At 39.9% G+C, this 22433-nt stretch overlaps 1 protein-coding gene across 2 annotated transcripts in view; it reads right to left on the reverse strand.

Moving 5' to 3' along the window:
• Window positions 1-22433, reverse strand: part of ZNF423 (zinc finger protein 423) — a 465949-nt gene that overhangs the window by 386715 nt on the left and 56801 nt on the right. The window lies entirely within an intron of this gene.

Consider the following 22433-nt stretch of genomic DNA (forward strand, 5'->3'; position numbering starts at 1 on the left):
TATAGTTCTAAAAAAATAATAAAAAAAAAAAAATAAATTACATAGACAGAAAACAAACTTTTTGACTTGCCCCCTCTCAACTTTACTGCACTGCCTCTCCAATAAATACACACAGCAGTGATCATAAACTGAAGTAAAACCACATTTAAAATTACATGAAACCCATGATTCAGATAGAGCATGCAATTTTAAACTTATTTATTCTAGTATCAAATTTTCTTCATTCTCTTGGTATCTTTTGTTGAAAAGCAGTGACATATGCTTAGAAGCCAGCCCATTTCTGGAGCACTATATGGCAGCAGTTTTGCAAGAACGTTATCCATTTGCCTACCTAGGTATCTCTTCAACATAGAATGTCATGGGAACAAAGCAAATTTGATAAAAGAAGTAAATTGGAAACTTTTTTAAAATGGTGTGTTCCTAATCACAAAAGAAAATGTTTGGGTTTGCTATCCCTTTAATATGCTTGAAACAAACAGATGTGCTCTAGAAAGACACTTTATTGTAATTGCTGAATCTAAAAGAGGGTACTTTAAATGCAGCTGCTTTTTTTATGATATGGTTTTGCTGGAAAACATGTTTTTCTTCTTCAATGCTTTGGATGTGCTACACTGTTTATGAACTATCAGTTTTTCCTTTTCAGCCAATGGCTAATAAGTCAGTTTCGTTGTGCATAAACATGCACTTCTTAAAGGGACACTTGGGTTATGCTTGCTTATTGGTGGGTAAATGTCAGCCTCCAATAAGCAAGCACTATCCATGGTGCTGAACCTAAAATGGGCTGGCTGCTAAGATTTACATTCCTGCTTTTAAAATAAAGATAGCAAGAGAACGAAGAAACATTGATAATAGGAGTAAATTAGAAAGTTGCTTAAAATTGCATGCTCTATCTGAATCATGAAAGAAAAAATTTGGTTTCAGTGTCCCTTTAAGTTTTGCATGAAAAATATTGACATGAAAGTAAGAAATAAGCTTTCATGATTCAGATTGAGCATGTAGTTGAATTTTTTTTAAATAAATTACTTCAATTATCAAATTTACTTTGTTCTCTTAGTGTCCTTTGTAGAAAAGTAAACCTGTATGTAGGGTGAGGGCCAGGAACGTGTTTTCAACACCTAATAAATAATATGTGGACGTATAATACATTTATTTTAATAATCAAGTCATTGCTACCATTGATTATAGCTTTTTTATCTCCATCCAAGTGAGACAAGTCAGGCATTAGCTTTACTGAAGGTCACAAAGCAAACATAAAATCTACAAGTGACCCGACATTACCCAGTTTACATGTCTAGTACTCTTTGCTATTCCTGGCCTGAAGGCAAATGTAGGGGATTAATATTTCCTGGATAATATTTTTAGTTTAAACCACGTTATGTAAAGAGGTCTTGAATGCATGAAACGCAGCATTTTCCTCATGGAAAATCAGAAATAAATGTATGATTACAGGGTAGTGCACACATATCCAAAACTTTTCTCCCTAAATATATGGAAATTAAGATGATGGTTTTCATCTTCTGCACTATACAGGGCAGAATAATTTAATTGTGTGTGTCCTGTTGTACTGAATTCAAGTTCAGTGTGGTAGCCGACTGTTCAAACACTCGTGCAAGTCTTAAGAGGTAAACCTAAAGGCATATTTGGTTTTCATGTTAGGTTACACTAAGAATTTTGTTTATTTTTTTCAGAACAAGACTGAGATGACATGAAACCCATATTTTTTTCCATCATTTAGAGAGAACATGCAATTTTAAACCACTTTCCAATTTACTTATATTATCTAATTAGTTTTGTTCTGTTGGTATCCTTTGTTGAAAAGCATACCTAGGTAGACTTAGGGGCTGCCGTTTGGTGGCTGCACATATAAACATTGATTCTGATGGCCAATAACCAGTGCTTCCTAAGAGTATAAACTTATCTGGTTCATTGGATAGCCTTATGCTCTTAAAGTCCCCCCACCGTGTTTGTCATTTCCACCTCTTGAACAAGTTTATTCCATGAATCAATCACCCTTTCTGTAAAATATATTTATGACTTATGTTATTGGCTCACCCATGTGCATTGCTGTTTCTTCGACAAAGGCTACCAAGAGAATTAAGAAAATTAGATAATAGAAAGCTGTATAAAAAAAAAAAAAATGTATGCTCTATAATAATCCTGAAGTAAATTTTTGTTTTCATGTCCCTTTAATGGAAACTAGCAAAAGTAAAAAAAATTCAATTACCATATAGTATGAGAGAGAGAGAGAGGGGGGGGGGGAGACAGACACAGAGAGAGAGAGACAGAGAGAGAGAGACACAGAGAGAGAGAGACACAGAGAGAGAGAGACAGACACAGAGAGAGAGAGACAGACACAGAGAGAGAGAGAGAGAGAGAGAGAGAGAGAGAGAGAGAGAGAGAGAGACAGAGAGAGAGAGAGAGAGAGACACAGAGAGAGAGAGAGACACAGAGAGAGAGAGAGACACAGAGAGAGAGACAGACCACAGAGAGAGAGACAGAGAGAGACAGAGAGAGACAGATAGAGAGACAGAGAGAGACAGAGAGAGAGAGAGAGAGAGACAGAGAGAGAGAGGAGAGAGAGAGAGAGACACACAGAGAGAGAGAGAGAGAGGAGGAGAGAGAGAGAGAGAGAGACTCAATATTTCAAATTTGTCATATACTAAACAAAAAAAAATGTTTGCCTCCTTATTTTTCTTACTACAGGAACAACATTAAAGGGGACACTGAACCCATTTTTTTATTTCATGATTCAGATAGACAGAGCATGCAATTTTAAGCAACTTTCTAATTTACTCCTATTGTCAATTTTTCTTCGTTCTCTTGCTATCTTTATTTTAAAAGCAGGAATGGAAATCTTAGCAGCCAGCCCATTTTAGGTTCAGCACCATGGATAGTGCTTGCTTATTGAAGGCTGACATTTACAGTACCCACCAATAAGCAAGCATAACCCAGGTTCTCAAACAAAAATGGGCCGGCTCCTATGCATCACATTCCTGCTTTTTAAATAAAGATAGCAAGAGAACAAAGAAAATTTGATAATAGGAGTAAATTAGAAAGTTGCTTAAAATTGCATGCTCTATGCGAATCACAAAAAAAAATGTAAAAAAAATAATAATCTGGGTTTAGTGTCCCTTTTAAGTCTGCATAATATGGCTTTGTCTTTAGAAACACTGATCTGTAACAATATATCAGAGCTTATGTTTAAAGGGACAGTAAAGTCAAAATTAAACTTTTATCATTCAGATAGAGCATGCAATTTAAAACAACTTTCCAATTTACTTCTGTTATCAAATTTGCTTCATTCTCTTGGTATCTTTTATTGTAGTACTCTATGGCAGCAGTGTTTTGCAACATTGAATAGCAAAGCTACAAAAACATAATTTATGCTTACCTGATAAATTCCTTTCTTCTGTTGTGTGATCAGTCCACGGGTCATCATTACTTCTGGGATATTATCTGCTCCCCTACAGGAAGTGCAAGAGGATTCACCCAGCAGAGTTGCTATATAGCTCCTCCCCTCTACGTCACCTCCAGTCATTCGACCAAAGACCAACGAGAAAGGAGAAACCAAGGGTGTAGTGGTGACTGGATTATAATTTAAAAAATATTTACCTGCCTTAAAAAACAGGGCGGGCCGTGGACTGATCACACAACAGAAGAAAGGAATTTATCAGGTAAGCATAAATTATGTTTTCTTCTGTTATGTGTGATCAGTCCACGGGTCATCATTACTTCTGGGATACCAATACCAAAGCAAAAGTACACGGATGACGGGAGGGATAGGCAGGCTCATTATACAGAAGGAACCACTGCCTGAAGAACCTTTCTCCCAAAAATAGCCTCCGAAGAAGCAAAAGTGTCAAATTTGTAAAATTTGGAAAAAGTATGAAGCGAAGACCAAGTTGCAGCCTTGCAAATCTGTTCAACAGAGGCCTCATTCTTAAAGGCCCAAGTGGAAGCCACAGCTCTAGTAGAATGAGCTGTAATTCTTTCAGGAGGCTGCTGTCCAGCAGTCTCATAGGCCTAAACGAATTATGCTACGAAGCCAGAAGGAGAGAGAGGTAGCCGAAGCCTTATGACCTCTCCTCTGACCAGAGTACACGACAAACAGGGAAGACGTTTGTCGAAAATCCTTAGTTGCCTGCAAGTAGAACTTGAGGGCACGAACTACATCCAGATTGTGTAGAAGACGTTCCTTCTTTGAAGAAGGATTTGGACACAAGGATGGAACAACAATCTCTTGATTGATATTCCTGTTAGTGACTACCTTAGGTAAGAACCCAGGTTTAGTACGCAGAACTACCTTGTCTGAGTGAAAGATCAGATAAGGAGAATCACAATGTAAGGCTGATAATTCAGAGACTCTTCTAGCCGAGGAAATAGCCATTAAAAATAGAACTTTCCAAGATAACAATGGAATGAAGGGGTTCGAACGGAACACCCTGTAAAACGTTAAGAACTAAGTTTCAACTCCATGGCGGAGCAACAGTTTTAAACACAGGCTTGATCCTAGCTAAAGCCTGACAAAATGCCTGGACGTCTGGATTTTCTGACAGACGCTTGTGTAACAAGATGGACAGAGCTGAGATCTGTCCCTTTAATGAGCTAGCCGATAAACCCTTTTCTAAACCTTCTTGTAGAAAGGACAATATCCTAGGAATCCTAACCTTACTCCAGGAGTAATCTTTGGATTCACACCAGTATAGGTATTTACGCCATATTTTATGGTAAATCTTCTGGTAACAGGCTTCCTAGCCTGTATCAGGGTATCAATAACCGACTCAGAAAAACCACGTTTTGATAAAATCAAGCGTTCAATTTCCAAGCAGTCAGCTTCAGAGAAGTTAGATTTTGATGTTTGAATGGACCCTGTATCAGAAGGTCCTGTCTTAGAGGTAGAGACCAAGGCGGACAGGATGACATGTCCACTAGATCTGCATACCAAGTCCTGCGTGGCCATGCAGGTGCTATTAGAATCACTGATGCTCTCTCCTGTTTGATTTTGGCAATCAATCGAGGAAGCAGCGGGAAGGGTGGAAACACATAAGCCATCCTGAAGTTCCAAGGTGCTGTCAAAGCATCTATCAGAACCGCTCCCGGATCCCTGGATCTGGATCCGTAGCGAGGAAGTTTGGCGTTCTGGCGAGACGCCATGAGATCTATATCTGGTTTGCCCCAACGTCGAAGTATTTGGGCAAAGACCTCCGGATGAAGTTCCCACTCCCCCGGATGAAAAGTCTGGCGACTCAAGAAATCCGCCTCCCAGTTCTCTACTCCCGGGATGTGGATTGCTGACAGGTGGCAAGAGTGAGACTCTGCCCAGCGAAATATCTTTGATACTTCCATCATTGCTAGGGAGCTTCTTGTCCCTCCCTGATGGTTGATGTAAGCTACAGTCGTGATGTTGTCCGACTGAACCTGATGAACCCCCGAGTTTTTAACTGGGGCCAAGCTAGAAGGGCATGAGAACTGCTCTCAATTCCAGAATGTTTATTGGCAGGAGACTTTCCTCCTGACTCCATTGTCCCTGAGCCTTCAGAGAATTCCAGACAGCGCCCCAACCTAGTAGGCTGGCGTCTGTTGTTACAATTGTCCAGTCCGGCCTGCTGAATGGCATCCCCCTGGACAGATGTGGCCGAGAAGCCACCATAGAAGAGAGTTTCTGGTCTCTTGATCCAGATTCAGAGTGGGGGACAAATCTGAGTAATCCCCATTCCACTGACTCAGCATGCACAATTGCAGCGGTCTGAGATGTAGGCGTGCAAAGGGTACTATGTCCATTGCTGCTACCATTAAGCCGATCACCTCCATGCATTGAGCTACTGACGGGAGTTGAATGGAATGAAGGACACGGCATGCATTTAGAAGCTTTGTTAATCTGTCTTCTGTCAGATAAATCTTCATTTCTACAGAATCTATAAGAGTCCCCCAAGAATGGAACTCTTGTGAGAGGAAAGAGAGAACTCTTCTTTTCGTTCACTTTCCATCCATGCGACCTTAGAAATGCCAGAACTAACTCTGTATGAGACTTGGCAGTTTGAAAGCTTGAAGCTTGTATCAGAATGTCGTCTAGGTACGGAGCTACCGAAATTCCTCGCGGTCTTAGTACCGCCAGAAGGGCACCCAGAACCTTTGTGAAGATTCTTGGAGCCGTAGCCAATCCGAATGGAAGGGCTACAAACTGGTAATGCCTGTTTAAGAAGGCAAACCTTAGATACCGGTAATGATCTTTGTGAATCGGTATGTGAAGGTAAGCATCTTTAAATCCACTGTGGTCATGTACTGACCCTCTTGGATCATGGGTAAGATTGTCCGAATAGTTTCCATTTTGAACGATGGAACTCTTAGGAATTTGTTTAGGATCTTTAAATCCAAAATTGGCCTGAAAGTTCCCTCTTTTTTGGGAACCACAAACAGGTTTGAGTAAAACCCTTGTCCTTGTTCCGACCGCGGAACCGGATGGATCACTCCCATTAATAATAGATCTTGTACACAGCGTAGAAACGCGTCTTTCTTTATTTGGTTTGTTGACAACCTTGACAGATGAAATCTCCCTCTTGGGGGAGAGAATTTGAAGTCTAGAAGGTATCCCTGAGATATGATCTCTAGCGCCCAGGGATCCTGGACATCTCTTGCCCAAGCCTGGGCGAAGAGAGAGAGTCTGCCCCCACTAGATCCGGTCCCGATCGGGGGCCCTCGGTTCATGCTGTCTTAGGGGCAGCAGCAGGTTTCCTGGCCTGCTTGCCCTTATTCCAGGACTGGTTAGGTTTCCAGCCTTGTCTGTAACGAGCAACAGCTCCTTCCTGTTTTGGTGCAGTGGAAGTTGATGCTGTTCCTGTTTTGAAATTCCGAAAGGGACGAAAATTAGACTGTCTAGCCTTAGCTTTGGCTTTGTCTTGAGGTAGAGCGTGGCCCTTACCTCCTGTAATGTCAGCAATAATTTCTTTCAAACCGGGCCAAAATAAAGTTTGCCCCTTGAAAGGTATATTAAGTAATTTGGACTTAGAAGTTACATCAGCCGACCAGGATTTTAGCCACAGCGCCCTACGTGCCTGAATGGCGAATCCTGAATTCTTAGCCGTAAGTTTGGTTAGGGACTCTAAGCCTGTCCGTAATGTCGTCCAGCGTAGCTGAACTAAGGTTCTCTTCCAGAGACTCAATCCAAAATGCTGCCGCAGCCGTAATCGGCGCGATGCATGCAAGGGGTTGCAATATAAAACCTTGTTGAACAAACATTTTCTCAAGGTAACCCTCTAATTTTTTATCCATAGGATCTGAAAAAGCACAGCTATCCTCCACCGGGATAGTGGTACGCTTAGCTAAAGTAGAAACTGCTCCCTCCACCTTAGGGACCGTTTGCCATAAGTCCCGTGTGGTGGCGTCTATTGGAAACATCTTTCTAAATATTGGAGGGGGTGAGAACGGCACACCGGGTCTATCCCACTCCTTAGTAACAATTTCAGTTAATCTCTTAGGTATAGGGAAAAACGTCAGTACTCGCCGGGTACCGCAAAGTATTTATCCAACCTACACATTTTCTCTGGTATTGCAACAGTGTTACAATCGTTAAGAGCTGCTAAGACCTCCCCTAGTAATACACGGAGGTTTTCCAATTTAAATTTAAAATTTGAAATATCTGAATCCAATCTGCTTGGATCAGAACCGTCACCTACAGAATGAAGCTCTCCGTCCTCATGCTCTGCAAGCTGTGACGCAGTATCAGACATGGCCCTAGAATTATCAGCGCACTCTGTTCTCACCCCAGAGTGATCACGCTTGCCTCTTAGTTCTGGTAATTTAGCCAAAACTTCAGTCATAACAGTAGCCATATCTTGTAATGTTATCTGTAATGGCTGCCCAGATGTACTAGGCGCCCATAATATCACGCACCTCCCGGGCGGGAGATGCAGGTACTGACACGTGAGGCGAGTTAGTCGGCATAACTCTCCCCTCGCTGTTTGGTGAAATTTGTTCAATTTGTACAGATTGGCTTTTATTTAAAGTAGCATCAATACAGTTAGTACATAAATTTCTATTGGGCTCCACCTTGGCATTGGAACAAATGACACAGGTATCTTCCTCTGAATCAGACATGTTTAACACACTAGCAATAAACATGCAACTCGGTTACAATTTTATTTAACAAAAACGTACTGTGCCTCAAGAAGCACTAACGATTAAATGACAGTTGAAATAATGAACTGAAAAACAGTTATAGCATCACTCTTTACAAACAACACAACTTTTTAGCAAAGGTTTGTTCCCATTAGTAAAATAACACTAATTAAATTTAAACATAAAAATTACAGAGCAACGTTTTAAATCACAGTCACTATATAAGTCGCACAGCTCTGCTGAGAGAATCTACCTCCCTTCAAAGAAGTTTGAAGACCCCTGAGTTCTGTTAGAGATGAACCGGATCATGCAGAAAAATACAAGAGTAACTGACTGGAAATTTTTGATGCGTAGCAAAGAGCGCCAAAACGGCCCCTCCCTCTCACACACAGCAGTGAGAGAGAAACGAAACTGTCATAATTAAAACAAGCAAACTGCCAAGTGGAAAAATAATGCCCAAATATTTATTCACTCAGTACCCTCATTAATGCAAACGATTCTACATTCCAGCAAAAACGTTTAACATGAAAAATACCTAATAAAAGGTTTAATGTACTTTTACAGAGTAATTCCGGTGAAATACCATCCCCAGAATACTAAAATGTAGAGCATACATACATGTTCATTATAACGGTATGGCAGGATTTTTTCATCAATTCCATTCAGAAAATAAAAACTGCTACATACCTCAATGCAGATTCAACTGCCCGCTGTCCCCTGATCTGAAGTTTTTACCTCCCTCAGATGGCCGAGAAACAGCAATATGATCTTAACTACTCCGGTTAAAATCATAAGAAAAACTCTGGTAGATTCTTCTTCAAACTCTGCCAGAGAGGTAATAACACGCTCCGGTGCTATTGTAAAATAACAAACTTTTGATTGAAGTTCTAAAAATTAAGTATAATCACCATAGTCCTCTCACACCTCCTATCTAGTCTTTGGGTGCAAGAGAATGACTGGAGGTGACGTAGAGGGGAGGAGCTATATAGCAACTCTGCTGGGTGAATCCTCTTGCACTTCCTGTAGGGGAGCAGATAATATCCCAGAAGTAATGATGACCCGTGGACTGATCACACATAACAGAAGAAATAATGAATAATGTTGCAAAACACAGCTGCAATAGGGTATTAAATCCACGTGCACACTCCTTACCTCTTATGAGCCTAACTAGTTTTAGTCTTCAATAAAAGATACCAAAAGAACAAAGCAAATTTAATAACGGAAGTAAATTGTAAAGTTGTTCAAAACTGCATGCTCTGTCTGAATCATAAATGTTTAATTTTCAATTTACTGTCCCTTTAAGGTAACTGCCTCAACAGGTTCTTACCAAAAATAGAGAACAATAATACTGAGCACCAGAACAGCGTGAAAAATAAAATATATATATACTTTATTTGGCAAAGTTAAAAAACGAAAAATTGCTCCACCTAGTCTGGATTGGAAGGGCCATTCACGCACACACCCACTGGACTAACCAATGAGCACACGGACCGTTTATTGCACAGAGGATACGCTACAAACAAGGCGGCCAAGCAGCTCGATGGAGGTAAAAAAAGTTTGCCAGTTGGGAAGTCCGTATAACCGGAGGAACCGGGTAAGACAGATTACACTATTCATTGTAAACGGACACTTGTTGAATTTTGTTGCTACATTCTGATTTGCATTCTGGGTTGCATGCCATAGGCGGACATTGAAGTAGACATTAAGTACCCTATTAAGTGGTTACAGCACCCATACAGAGAAGTATGAGCAAACACTGGGCAAGCAAGCGTATATTAAACCAATTACCTGTGGAGGCTGGTAGCAACTTGCTGAGAAAAGGGCACTAAGGGGTTTTATATGCAAGCTTCCCCTTCAAATCAGTGTTAAAATTAAGTTTTGGGAAAAAAGCTAACCACCGCTGATTGCGGTTACAGGGACAGCTTCTATCTTACAGCAGCACAATTCATCTGTTTTTTCTCCAACATAGGTGTGTCCGGTCCACGGCGTCATCCTTACTTGTGGGATATTCTCTTCCCCAACAGGAAATGGCAAAGAGCCCAGCAAAGCTGGTCACATGATCCCTCCTAGGCTCCGCCTACCCCAGTCATTCTCTTTGCCGTTGTACAGGCAACATCTCCACGGAGATGGCTTAGAGTTTTTCATTATTCAATCAAGAGTTTGTTATTTTCAAATAGTGCTGGTACGTACTATTTACTCAGAAACAGAAAAGAGATGAAGAATTCTGTTTGTATGAGGAAAATGATTTTAGCAACCGTAACTAAAATCCATGGCTGTTCCACACAGGACTGTTGAGAGCATTAACTTCAGTTGGGGGAACAGTTTGCAGTCCTTTGCTGCTTGAGGTATGACACATTCTAACAAGACGATGTAATGCTGGAAGCTGTCATTTTCCCTATGGGATCCGGTAAGCCATGTTTATTACGATTGTAAATAAGGGCTTCACAAGGGCTTATTTAGACTGTAGACATTTTTTGGGCTAAATCGATTGATATTAACACTAATTTAGCCTTGAGGAATCATTTATTCTGGGTATTTTGATATAATAATATCGGCAGGCACTGTTTTAGACACCTTATTCTTTAGGGGCTTTCCCAAAGCATAGGCAGAGTCTCATTTTCGCGCCGGTGTTGCGCACTTGTTTTTGAGAGGCATGGCATGCAGTCGCATGTGAGAGGAGCTCTGATACTTATAAAAGTCTTCTGAAGGCATCATTTGGTATCGTATTCCCCTTGGGTTTGGTTGGGTCTCAGCAAAGCAGATACCAGGGACTGTAAAGGGGTTAAAGCTTAAAACGGCTCCGGTTCCGTTATTTTAAGGGTTAAAGCTTCCAAAATTGGTGTGCAATATTTTCAAGGCTTTAAGACACTGTGGTGAAAGTTTGGTGAATTTTGAACAATTCCTTCATGTTTTTTTCGCAATTGCAGTAATAAAGTGTGTTCAGTTTAAAATTTAAAGTGACAGTAACGGTTTTATTTCAAAACGTTTTTTGTACTTTCTTATCAAGTTTATGCCTGTTTAACATGTCTGAACTACCAGATAGACTGTGTTCTGAATGTGGGGAAGCCAGAATTCCTATTCATTTAAATAAATGTGATTTATGTGATAATGACAATGATGCCCAAGATGATTCCTCAAGTGAGGGGAGTAAGCATGGTACTGCATCATTCCCTCCTTCGTCTACACGAGTCTTGCCCACTCAGGAGGCCCCTAGTACATCTAGCGCGCCAATACTCCTTACTATGCAACAATTAACGGCTGTAATGGATAATTCTGTCAAAAACATTTTAGCCAAAATGAACCCTTGTCAGCGTAAGCGTGGATGCTCTGTTTTAGTTACTGAAGAGCATGACGACGCTGATATTAATATCTCTGAAGGGCCCCTAACCCAATCTGAGGGGGCCAGGGAGGTTTTGTCTGAGGGAGAAATTACTGATTTAGGGAACATTTCTCAGCAGGCTGAATCTGATGTGATTACTTTTAAATTTAAATTGGAACATCTCCGCATTTTGCTTAAGGAGGTATTATTCCACTCTGGATGATTGTGAAAATCTTGGTCATCCCAGAGAAACTATGTAAAATGGACAAGTTCCTAGAGGTGCCGGGGCTCCCAGAAGCTTTTCCTATACCCAAGCGGGGTGGCGGACATTGTTAATAAAGAATGGGAAAGGCCCGGTATTCCTTTCGTCCCTCCCCCCATATTTAAAAAATTGTTTCCTATGGTCGACCCCAGAAAGGACTTATGGCAGTCAGTCCCCAAGGTCGAGGGAGCGGTTTCTACTTTAAACAAACGCACCACTATTCCCATAGAGGATAGTTGTGCTTTCAAAGATCCTATGGATAAAAAATTAGAAGGTTTGCTTAAAAAGATGTTTGTTCAGCAGGGTTACCTTCTACAACCCATTTCATGCATTGTCCCTGTCACTACAGCCGCATATTTCTGGTTTGATGAACTGATTAAGGTGCTCGATAGTGACTCTCCTCCTTATGAGGAGATTATGGACAGAGTCAATGCTCTCAAATTGGCTAATTCTTTCACTCTAGACGCCTCTTTGCAATTGGCTAAGTTAGCGGCTAAGAATTCTGGGTTTGCTATTGTGGCGCGCAGAGCGCTTTGGTTGAAATCTTGGTCGGCTGATGCGTCTTCCAAGAACAAGCTACTAAACATTCCTTTCAAGGGGAAAACGCTGTTTGGTCCTGACTTGAAAGAGATTATCTCTGATATCACTGGGGGTAAGGGCCATGCCCTTCCTCAGGATCGGCCTTTCAAGGCAAAAAATAGACCTAATTTTCGTCCCTTTCGTAAAAACGGACCAGCCCAAGGTGCTACGTCCTCTAAGCAAGAAGGTAATACTTCTCAGGCCAAGCCAGCTTGGAGACCAATGCAAGGCTGGAACAAGGGAAAGCAGGCAAAGAAACCTGCCACTGCTACCAAGACAGCATGAAATATCGGCCCCCGATCCGGGACCGGATCTGGTGGGGGGCAGACTCTCTCTCTTCGCTCAGGCTTGGGCAAGAGATGTTCTGGATCCTTGGGCGCTAGAAATTGTCTCCCAGGGTTATCTTCTGGAATTCAAGGGACTTCCCCCAAGGGGAAGGTTCCACAGGTCTCAGTTGTCTTCAGACCACATAAAAAGACAGGCGTCTTACATTGCGTAGAAGACCTGTTAAAAATGGGAGTGATTCATCCTGTTCCATTGAGAGAACAAGGGATGGGGTTCTACTCCAATCTGTTCATAGTTCCCAAAAAAGAGGGAACATTCAGACCAATCCTAGATCTCAAGATCTTAAACAAATTTCTCAAGGTCCATCTTTCAAGATGGAAACCATTCGAACTATCCTTCCTTCCATCCAGGAAGGTCAATTCATGACCACGGTGGATTTAAAGGATGCGTATCTACATATTCCTATCCACAAGGAACATCATCGGTTCCTAAGGTTTGCATTCCTGGACAAACATTACCAGTTCGTGGCGCTTCCTTTCGGATTAGCCACTGCTCCAAGGATTTTCACAAAGGTACTAGGGTCCCTTCTAGCTGTGCTAAGACCAAGGGGCATTGCAGTAGTACCTTACCTGGACGACATTCTGATTCAAGCGTCGTCCCTCCCTCGAGCAAAGGCTCACACGGACATCGTCCTGGCCTTTCTCAGATCGCACGGCTGGAAAGTGAACGTGGAAAAGAGTTCTCTATCCCCGTCAACAAGGGTTCCCTTCTTGGGAACAATTATAGACTCCTCAAAAATGAGGATTTTTCTAACAGAGGCCAGAAAGACAAAGCTTCTGGACTCTTGTCGAATACTTCATTCCGTTCCTCTTCCTTCCGTAGCTCAGTGCATGGAAGTGATCGGGTTGATGGTAGCGGCAATGGACATAGTTCCTTTTGCGCGCATTCATCTAAGACCATTACAACTGTGCATGCTCAGTCAGTGGAATGGGGACTATACAGACTTGTCTCCAAAGATACAAGTAAATCAGAGGACCAGAGACTCACTCCGTTGGTGGCTGTCCCTGGACAACCTGTCACGAGGGATGACATTCCACAGACCAGAGTGGGTCATTGTCACGACCGACGCCAGTCTGATGGGCTGGGGCGCGGTCTGGGGATCCCTGAAAGCTCAGGGTCTTTGGTCTCGGGAAGAATCTCTTCTACCGATAAATATTCTGGAACTGAGAGCGATATTCAATGCTCTCAAGGCTTGGCCTCAGCTAGCGAGGACCAAGTTCATAAGGTTTCAATCAGACAACATGACGACTGTTGCGTACATCAACCATCAGGGGGGAACAAGGAGTTCCCTAGCGATGGAAGAAGTGACCAAGATTATTCTATGGGCGGAGTCTCACTCCTGCCACCTGTCTGCTATCCACATCCCGGGAGTGGAAAATTGGGAAGCGGATTTTCTGAGTCGTCAGACATTGCATCCGGGGGAGTGGGAACTCCATCCGGAAATCTTTGCCCAAGTCACTCAACTTTGGGGCATTCCAGACATGGATCTGATGGCCTCTCGTCAGAACTTCAAAGTTCCTTGCTACGGGTCCAGATCCAGGGATCCCAAGGCGGCTCTAGTGGATGCACTAGTAGCACCTTGGACCTTCAAACTAGCTTATGTGTTCCCGCCGTTTCCTCTCATCCCCAGGCTGGTAGCCAGGATCAATCAGGAGAGGGCGTCGGTGATCTTGATAGCTCCTGCGTGGCCACGCAGGACTTGGTATGCAGATCTGGTGAATATGTCATCGGCTCCACCTTGGAAGCTACCTTTGAGACGAGACCTTCTTGTTCAGGGTCCGTTCGAACATCCGAATCTGGTTTCACTCCAGCTGACTGCTTGGAGATTGAACGCTTGATTTTATCGAAGCGAGGTTTCTCAGATTCTGTTATCGATACTCTTGTTCAGGCCAGAAAGCCTGTAACTAGAAAGATTTACCATAAAATTTGGAAAAAATATATCTGTTGGTGTGAATCTAAAGGATTCCCTTGGGACAAGGTTAAGATTCCTAGGATTCTATCCTTCCTTCAAGAAGGATTGGAAAAAGGATTATCGGCAAGTTCCCTGAAGGGACAGATTTCTGCCTTGTCGGTGTTACTTCACAAAAAACTGGCAGCTGTGCCAGATGTTCAAGCCTTTGTTCAGGCTCTGGTTAGAATCAAGCCTGTTTACAAACCTTTGACTCCTCCTTGGAGTCTCAATTTAGTTCTTTCAGTTCTTCAGGGGGTTCCGTTTGAACCCTTACATTCCGTTGATATTAAGTTATTATCTTGGAAAGTTTTGTTTTAGTTGCAATTTCTTCTGCTAGAAGAGTTTCAGAATTATCTGCTCTGCAGTGTTCTCCTCCTTATCTGGTGTTCCATGCAGATAAGGTGGTTTTACGTACTAAACCTGGTTTTCTTCCAAAAGTTGTTTCTAACAAAAACATTAACCAGGAGATTATCGTACCTTCTCTGTGTCCGAAACCAGTTTCAAAGAAGGAACGCTTGTTGCACAATTTGGATGTTGTTCGCGCTCTAAAATTCTATTTAGATGCTACAAAGGATTTTAGACAAACATCTCCCTGTTTGTTGTTTATTCAGGTAAAAGGAGAGGTCAAAAAGCAACTTCTACCTCTCTCTCTTTTTGGATTAAAAGCATCATCAGATTGGCTTACGAGACTGCCGGACGGCAGCCTCCCGAAAGAATCACGGCTCATTCCACTAGGGCTGTGGCTTCCACATGGGCCTTCAAGAACGAGGCTTCTGTTGATCAGATATGTAGGGCAGCGACTTGGTCTTCACTGCACACTTTTACCAAATTTTACAAGTTTGATACTTTTGCTTCTTCTGAGGCTATTTTTGGGAGAAAGGTTTTGCAAGCCGTGGTGCCTTCCATTTAGGTGACCTGATTTGCTCCCTCCCTTCATCCGTGTCCTAAAGCTTTGGTATTGGTTCCCACAAGTAAGGATGACGCCGTGGACCGGACACACCTATGTTGGAGAAAACAGAATTTATGTTTACCTGATAAATTTCTTTCTCCAACGGTGTGTCCGGTCCACGGCCCGCCCTGGTTTTTTAATCAGGTCTGATAATTTATTTTCTTTAACTACAGTCACCACGGTACCATATGGTTTCTCCTATGCTATTATTCCTCCTTAACGTCGGTCGAATGACTGGGGTAGGCGGAGCCTAGGAGGGATCATGTGACCAGCTTTGCTGGGCTCTTTGCCATTTCCTGTTGGGGAAGAGAATATCCCACAAGTAAGGATGACGCCGTGGACCGGACACACCGTTGGAGAAAGAAATTTATCAGGTAAACATAAATTCTGTTTTTTATGTGAGTGTGTTTTTGTGCCTAACTCCCTTTTATACCAGAAAAAGAAAGTAGGCGGATATAGGGAGTATATACTTTGTAAAGTATTGATTTAATATAAAATAATATAATTAAGGAGTTTTATTTACCCATATGCCCTAATCCTCCCTTCACTGACATTGATTCTTAACCCTTGTCTAGCCTTAACTGTTATTCTAAAAATCTTGACAGAGGAGCTGCCATGACACTTCCTCCCCCAGAGGATCCTGGTAAAATAATTTCCCTCAAATACAGATATTTAAAAAAAAACGTAGATTTTAAAGGTCTAGAGGAAAAATACATTGTTTACTTGAAAAAATTAAATGTAGTGCTGGACAAAATCTTACCTATATAAAAAAAAGATGGAAGAAAAAAAAAAATGGTAAAAAAAAAAATACCAGATAGAAATAGAGGTGCAGGAGAAATCAGAACCTATGGCAGACCACTGTATTGTTTAAACGGCAATGTGGGAGATATTTAAAATATCAAGTGTGATTACATCAAAATTATACAGAAGTCTATGATGTTATGTATTACTATTAGGTGTGAACTCCGCAGAGAAGAGTTTAAAACCATAATATGCAGCCGTGAACCACCAGCAGCAAAATGTTTCATTACTTCTCACAGGAACAAGCTACACTGGGCTCAGGAAATGGCTCTGCATCTTTCTCCTAGCACAATGGACCCATACTGGGAGACTCCTTAAGACCAGTGACCAGAACCTCTCCGCTTCTCTGGTCTAATCTTCTTCCATTAAATGTCCTGCAGAAGCCATTATTAAAAGCACCTTGCACTGTACTGTTAATTTGAAATTATAATATATATTGCTGTTTCCGACTGTTGCAAATTCATTAACCAGCCAGACACAGACACACTGCAGGCCTTTCCATACTGCACCCAATTAAATTGGGCCTTTAATTGTCTGGGGCCCAAACTACATCCCTTCCTGAGTAACAATGGAATGGATCAATTTGTGATGCACCTTATAAGAACTTGCAGAAGTCCTGGTGAGTTCAATTGCTATTTGAGTATACGATTGACTGCCCAGGCTCTGATTACAGTGGGCAATAGTGTTGTGAATAGAATAGGTTAAAACTAGATAAAAGGAGACTAAAAACACACACAGGAAACTTTATTAAAGACGCTTAAAATGACATACAAATTTCAAAGTACGATACAGATGTCGTCCCACATAAAGCGGGACTCTAGTATGCTGCAATTTAAAAGTGTTCTGCCCTGTGTGTATTTAACATTTATTTACAACATTCAACAAGAGTGTAAGCTCACTGGTCCAAGAGTAAAGAGATACAGTAGTATATTATAAAAATACTAAAATGATCACTTTATTTACAATCTTAAAGTAAATAATGTAACTACAATATAAAAAAAAAATGTAAAAAAAGAAAAATGTATAGATTTCTTTTCACATTGTTTAGCTGGATGTATCTTTTGTCTGATTCCACACCAGGCCCTGCACGTACCATGAATAAAGTACAAGCCAGTCTCAGTAGAGAAAGATTAATACAAATACCTTTTACATTGCAGCGTGGCTAGTATAAAGAAGATGAAAGCCATCTCTGGCAGTCACTGGCGTCTCCTGCTCGTGCCTACATCTGGTTACCTCTGTATGGCAGAGCTTGCTTACGCTTTCGGCAATGTTGTCTGCAATATTAGCCCCAGCAGCTTTTTCCACACCAGAGGTGCCAATAAGAATACATATACACATTTTAAAAAGAAACGTGCAGAGGTGGAAAAAACATGGAAGACAAATTGCCTCAAATTGCAAAAAGAAATAAATAAAAATGTAGCTTATTTAAAGGGACAGTCTACACCAGAATTTTAATTGTTTTAAAAGATAGATAATCCCTTTATTACCCATTTCCCAGTTTTGCATAACCAACACAGTTATATTAATATACTTTTAACCTCTGTGATTATCTTGTATCTAAGCCTCTGCAAACTGCCCCTTTTTTCAGTTCTTTTGACAGACTTGCAGTCTAGCCAATCAGTGCCTGCTCCCAGATTACTTCACGTGCACGAGCACAGTGTTATCTATATGAAATATGTGAACTAACCACCCTCTAGTGGTGAAAAACTGTTAAAATGCATCTGAAAGAGGTGGGCTTCAAGGTCTAAGAAATTAGCATATGAACCTCCTAGGTTAAGCATTCAACTAAGAATACCAAGAGAACAAAGTAAAATTGGTGATAAAAGTAAATTGGAAAATTGTTTAAAATTACATGCTCTATCTGAATCATGAAAGTTTATTTTGGCCTAGACTGTCCCTTTAATTTTATCTACTTCTTCATAACCTCATTAAGTGTAAAAATGGTTGTTTGTGCAGAAAATGCCCAAATGTATAAAAATGTAAAACAACTCGTAAGTCAACAGTTTAAGGAGAAAGGATACCTTGGACCAGGATGGTCTGTTACTCCTCCTCCATCCCTCATTTGCAACACACATATTCTTTGTGACTGATTCATTGCTGTTCCCTTTAATATGCATTTCAATATTTGAGTAAATGTAGATTTTTGCCACTTATTTTGCTAAAACTTTGCTCATTTGATTAATACCATTTCTAAAATACCATAAAAAAAAATGAAATGAAAAATAATATTTGCCCCGGACTCCTAATGCAAACCCCAGCTCTAAATATGCTATTTATCATCAACAAAGACAAATTCTTGTCCAGTAAACCATTTGGATGTCATTTCAAATACATTTTCATAAATTAACAGGGCTGTTTACTGTAATTAGAGTCTAATATTTTGAAGTATTTCAGTATTACACCAAATGCTCATGGAAAACCATTTGCTTTAATCTTGCAAAGAGATTACTCACATGGTTACATTTGCGCGCAAGCTGTTTGCCCACTGGATGCCGAGTTGTGATTGGCAGCTATGTGTGTATGCTACTCCTGGTGGGGTTGCAGCCCATGTCCTGCTCAGCAGCAGCAATGCATTGCAGCTCTTAGGCTTGAGGTTATCTACCAGCTCCATTTAGAGTCGCATATTGCCAAATCCACTTGATATACTGGAACCCGCTATTCCTATTACGCTAACCAGCATGAATAATGCCAAACACATACATTGTTGCAGGAAACAAACCATTTTCCCCGTTTCTGCCAGGCACACTGTATAAAATTACTATTCCAAACCAAGCATTTTACACCTGCAAATCACTTTACAAAAAGTTACCCATCTGCTTGCATGCAAATTACATTGTAACAATGGGGCAAAAACCGCTACGACAGTAGCGCATACGGAAAAAGTATTTATATTGCTCCAATACTTAGTCTGAGCACCCAGTAATAACAATCACATGGAACTGAAGCATAAAAAGGGGTCAATTTTACATTCTGTTTAAAACCTTTTTGTAGAAAATGTGGTTACATTACAATATAGAAACTTTCATGTGTTCTACAAGCTTGCAATACGGAGTCCATTCACTTGAATTATGGGGTGAATAGTCTGTAGTTTTTTTGTTTTTTTAAACAAAATAAGCATGAAAATATAGATGGCTTAAAGCACATAGATGTGAACTGTAAGTAAGCAAATCTAGCAGTATGCAAATGCTTTGCTCGGATTAAATACCGCTTGCAACAAGCATTTGTTTAAAGGAACAAGAAATAAAGTGAAATACATAATCAACAATTACATAATAAAGAAACTGCAACAGCACTTACTCTAAATTTTAAATGTGCTGTACATTTCTTTTTTTTCTATGTTCAAAATTTACTTCAATTTGTTGGCCACCTGTATCATGTGACAGCCATCAGCCAATCACTCATTTACATACACACTGAACTCTTGCCAGGCCTGCCCTTGGGGCAGGGCGAGATGTGCATCCAGCCAGGGCCCTCAGAGGTGAGGTTATGAGATAGTGCAATTTGTATATGTTGTATTTAGTTTATGAGAAGAGTTTATAGTATCAGAAGGACTAACATTTTGTGTTATTTAGACGTACCGTAAGTGTCCCTTTAAAAATAAAAGCACTATAGGATTTTATCATCACAAGAGAATTCTTCTTTAAAAAATGTCATTTTATATAGTAATCCAAAATGCTATATGTGATGTGACCACTAAATTATATGTAAAAAAAAAACTGGGATAGTTATTCCAATTTGTAGTCTCCCAGATCCAAACAAATTTGAAAGCTAGAACACAAGTAAATCAATGGGGAAAAAAAAAAAAAAGAGGATAAATATATAGCAGCAAATGTGTCCTATCTGCAGTATAACATGTAATCAAATCACTAATGAAGGCTAAAAGTTGTACCAAAATAATGATTAAACAGATTTGTTTTCAGTATTAACCCTTTTAATAAACTACTAATTTTAATTTACCGGCTAAAATAATTTTTAAGACTTCAGTGACCAGGTTATTAAAACTTCTCTCCTAAGTTTCCCCATTTACCCGGACACTGGATAAACTCTGGTTTCCATAACTTTGAAAAGAAATCTAATCACTGCTTCATTATTACCATTATCTAATTAAAAAGGCTTCCCGAGTATAATTAGTTTCTAAGCAGGTAAGTTCATTCTCCATGATAAAATGGTGTTCTCTTACAAACATTATTTCTGTTGACTGTCGGAAATAATAATTTTTTTCGATAGCATTAAATTCTCTCCAGGGCTGGAAATGACACAGCGTGGGGAAAAAATGTAAAAAAGGTTTAAAAAATAAATAATAATAAATTACATTAAATTGATGTTAAAAATTATTTTCATTTTACGATATACAGTGTTATGCTGTGTCATCTTTTCCTACCATGCTTGTAATTTAGCAATTTTTTTGTATTTTAATATTTTGCAAAGAATAAAGAAATATGTTTTCAGATACTATGATATTTTTTTGTAATATGTAATGGAAACAGATTTGTAAAGTTTTCTTTATACAGTGGTCAATACAATTTTCACTGCTAGTAGCCATAAATCTAGTCTAGTCAAAATTAGCTTTCATGATTCAGATAGGGCATGCAATTTTAAACAATTTTCCAATTTACGTTTATCAAATTTGTTTTGTTCTCTTGGTATTCTTTGTTGAAAGCTAAACCTAGGTAGGCTCATATGCTAATTTCTATACCCTTGAAGGCCGCCTCTTATCTCAGTGCATTTTGACAGTTTTTCACAGCTAGACAGCATACAGATCCCAGGCTAAAATTTGCCTTTCTAAAATGATTTGAGGGATCTCACCGTACTGGCGAGATGTCTTCGATTATCTCTAGAGTAGGGAGCTTTAGATCATCAGGCCTTTTGTGAAAAAAAACACACTTTATAGCCCGTTTCTCATAGGATGATGATGCAGATAGAGCATGCAATTTCAAACAGCTTTCCTACTTCTATTATCTATTTATCTTCGTTTTCTCTGTATCTTTTGTTGAAAAGAAGGGACATATGCTTAGGAGCCGGACCATTTCTGGAACACTATATGGGAATAGTTTTGTAAGAGCACTAGATGGCAGATGCCTACCTAGGTATCTCTTTAAAATAGAATATAATGGGAACTAAACAAATTTGATACTAGAAGTAAACTGGAAACTTTTTTTAAAATTGTATGCTCAGTCTGAACCACAAAAGAAAATTTTTGGGTTTCATATCCCTTTAATTTGACATAAATTTTATAATAATTATGCATAATTGTACAATGTTCTTCCAATATTTTACCCACTTTTGCAGTTATTTATTATTTGTATCTACTGCCACCAGTCTGGAGTGTATCCTGTAAAATCCAGAAATATGACACAGCAACATTCTACAGTGATTTTGTTTTAATCTTCATCACACAAACTTTATCCCTATTTAGCTACAGCAAAGTAATTAGAAGGATACTCAAGAGATTTTTTTTCAAGGGATATGTCCATTGACTTCAAAACTATGCACATTTTGATAATACAATGATAGTGCTTAATGCATTTATTGTATAGGCAGATCTTTAAAAATGGCTCATATCCCCCCAAAAAATAGTTTAGTAAAGAACCAAGTTTGCATATTCAGTTCCCACCTTATATTAAAAGGGACATGAAAATTAAACTTTCACAATTCAATTTTAAATTCCCTTTTGCTTCCATTGCCACATTTATTTCATTCTCTTGGTAATCTTTTGGTAAAGAGCATATTTAGGTACGCTCAGAGCATGCGCAGGACTTGAGCACTATATAGCAGCATGTTTTAACAATGTATATAACAAAACAAGGACTGCCGCCATACAGTGCTCAAAACATTTGAAGATTCCACAGCAGCAATAATAGATTTTATTGTAAAACCAATATTTATTTTATTATCTGAGTAATCTGTAGAGGGGGTGGTGAACATTTTTGATACTGTGTACCGAAATTGGCTATATTATGAAATAATTTTTGAGTGCCCATAGTCCATTAAAAAAATAATATGGATGTATAACAAAATTAACAATCAAATTACCAATTAAAGCTGGATTATCAAATGCAGTTTTGTAACCTCTACGAATATCAAATGCAGTTTTGTAACCTCTCTATTACCT

This window comes from Bombina bombina, chromosome 1 (assembly GCF_027579735.1).
Source record: "Bombina bombina isolate aBomBom1 chromosome 1, aBomBom1.pri, whole genome shotgun sequence".
NCBI lineage: Eukaryota > Metazoa > Chordata > Amphibia > Anura > Bombinatoridae > Bombina > Bombina bombina.